This window comes from Bactrocera latifrons, unplaced genomic scaffold, assembly GCF_001853355.1.
Source record: "Bactrocera latifrons isolate USDA-ARS-PBARC rearing strain unplaced genomic scaffold, ASM185335v1 scaffold_1, whole genome shotgun sequence".
NCBI classification, from domain to species: domain Eukaryota; kingdom Metazoa; phylum Arthropoda; class Insecta; order Diptera; family Tephritidae; genus Bactrocera; species Bactrocera latifrons.
The window spans coordinates 4357189-4360181 of NW_017534407.1; the positions used below are offsets into that span (position 1 = coordinate 4357189).

Genomic DNA, 2993 nt, shown 5'->3' on the forward strand with positions numbered 1-2993 from the left:
AAAAAAAAAAAAAAAAAAAAACAACTAAAATGTATGGTATTTATATTATTTCAAGAAGTGTTGTCTTTATCACCTGAGTGTTGGTCTTTAATTTTTGTACAAATTTGCGTAAAATAAATAAAAATATTCAATATTACGTATAAGCAAAATGCTTTTGTTGTATTTTGTTTTTTTGTAAGTACGTTTTTGTTTTAATTTCTTATATATTTACCCACATGTGTATATATTTATTTTAATGTGTTGCACACGAGCAAGTGGCTTGGTTATGGTAAAAACTTCAAAAGAAACACATCACTGGCGTAGAGCCAAAGACGTTGTACGCTCGACTTTAAACTAGTCACTAATCGTAGGTATAAAAAATGTGAAGAAAGAATAGAGCCACAAATCTATGAGGCGATTTGAAGCCCGTTGAAGCTGAAATCTTATATTTTAGAGAACATATTTTCTTGGCTGGTATTACCCAAAGTTCGCTGTTAATAAAATATTAATCAAACGTTTCAAAAGCCTTCCTTTGGTAGTGGTTACAGAATGCTTTCGTCTTAAAATAATTAAAACAGTAAACTTGTATTAATATTGAAGTTTATTTGAAGGTTACAAAGATTTGATGTCGCTCTGTTGGCAATTAAAAGTAGATTTAGATAACTGTCTGGCGTGATTCGTAAGTAGATCTAAATACATACACATAAATATTTCATATAATGTGAGACTTTTGCTGACAGCATGTTTAATATCAATCTATCTATTGATAAAAAATAAGAATTCTTAAATTCAAAGATACTAGCCGAGTTTAACGAAACAACTTGAGAATCCGAGTTTACCGAACTCTTCAGTTTTTATGTTCTTTCAATATGTTGCTACAGTGTGCAGTATCTAGCGTGGAAGCTTTCTTTGCTAGATTGTTTTGATTTTCATCAAAGCATTTGCCGTAAACAACTCAGGTTCCCAGCATGAGGTATTGTCTTTACTATAATTTATAAGATTTTCTCTATCTCTTAGTCAACTTTACTCCAGAATAGTTCACTAGTCTATTTACTAATTTCAAAGACAAAATACTCAATCAATTAAAAAATTATTTTAGTATTCTCTCTTAACTCTTTTTAAAGATGTTCCTTCAAACGGAGGAAAAAATTAAAATATTATGAAGATTTTTAAAAATCTGTAGCTGAATTTGCTAGTGAGGAATATGGTCTTAAGTCGGCTCAGAAAAATGCATTTGTTGCATTTCTAAAATAACCTATGATTTTTGTTGCGAGAAGATTACTAATTCTCCAAACGCCAGTTTTTACAGAGCATCTAGAGTTTTTGCTTACCTTTAAGCTTTTTGGTACAGCGGTAAAAGGTAGCGCCACTCAATATAACAAATATTTTATAAAAAATATATTTTAGATACTTATTTGAATACTATTTGGTCCTACCACTTCCTCGTGCGCAACACTTAAAAATGAATTCACCATTTGTAAAAATTTCCCCACCAAAAATCACTCAGTGGCTTTGCAAACGTTTTTTGTAATTTTTTGTCTAGCTTAAATATTCTGATTGTCATTTAATATTTTTGTTTTTCACCATTCTCAAAATATTTTTATTTCAATTGTTATTGCACACCGTTGTATTTGTGCCTTAACATCACTTTTTCATTCAACCGATCACTCACTATTCGTGTTTGGTCCATTTCCATGTACATATTTAACCATATTTGTATTGTTGTATTCTCGCCATATTTATACAAATACATACCTACATCTGTACCATTTTACTACATATTTGTACATCAACTATCTACTCTCTCACAAAACAAACACAAAGTGGAATGGTTCTAACACCACTCAATGAGTATGAATCAATTTTTAACAATTTTGAAATTAACTTTTTCTCCTTTTTCACTTAAAACATAAGATTTGAAAAAAAATATATATATACATATATTTTGCAAGCAATAAACTCATTTCTCTACTCTTTACGTCTCTCTTTCTCTCTCATGCACTTAATTTTAACTACTTTTAGCTTTCTGATTTATAGTTTTGTTAACTGCTTTGAGAAAACTCTCTTTTTCTCTCTTCACAAAAATTAAAAATATATTTTGTTTAGTTTGAATGCGACGAACTTGCACTCACTGCACCACTTCATTGTAGTTATATCTTACTATTGTATATTTTTATAAAGAAATTAGTGACTATAGATGTGTGTTCTATTTTATCACTTACTTTTAGGGTTAAAATACATAATAATTTATTGAGTTAGAGCTGAGCTTTGAAAATATTATATGTTAGACGAGGATTTCATTACCTTATTACACAAAAAAATTTAAAATGGGCGCGCATGCACTCTCTGCGATTTTTTTCTTGTTGCTATATTTCTACCTTTGAGAATGTTTGCTACTTGCATTCATCTTCTTTTGAAATATACAAAATAGTTTCCTTATCAAGTGCTCTTGAAAATATGTTACCAATACTCACAAAACTATCTTCTTTTACGCTTGAAGATCTTTTTTAGATCAGGCCAGCATACTTCGAAAAACTTAATACTTTGAAGAACTCAGATTGTAACGTTTAATAAAATATCTCTCTTTGATACTCCTGCTGAATTTTACCTTCAAAACTAACTAGGAGATCTGTATTGTCCCTTCAATGTAACTTAACAAATAATTCTTTCGAAAGCGCTGTTCGAAAAAGAGATATCTTTTTTAGGAACATGCGGAGCAACTTTCGCAGTCAAACCGCTTTTATTTCACACTTAATATAACTCTATTCGATTGCGGATTTCAACAAAACATGAAAACTTTAGATATAATCTGCAGATAGTCGATAGGGACTCTGAATCCACGCATACTTATACTCATTCAAAGAGAAGTGCTTAACGAATTGCAGAGCAGAAGAGCAGAGGGGACAATTTTCTCTAGATATAAAGTGAAGTAAGCTTTAATAGTCAAATAAAGACACATATAGCATGAGCACTATATACCTATTTACATATCGTCACCTAAAATGCAAAACAAC

At 30.2% G+C, this 2993-nt stretch overlaps 2 protein-coding genes across 2 annotated transcripts in view; both read left to right on the forward strand.

Annotated features, from left to right (window-relative positions):
- LOC108978108 (glucose transporter type 1-like) overlaps nucleotides 1-2993 on the forward strand; it is a 93607-nt gene that overhangs the window by 41114 nt on the left and 49500 nt on the right. The window lies entirely within an intron of this gene.
- Nucleotides 1-2993, forward strand: part of LOC108964965 — a 68252-nt gene that overhangs the window by 41092 nt on the left and 24167 nt on the right. The window lies entirely within an intron of this gene.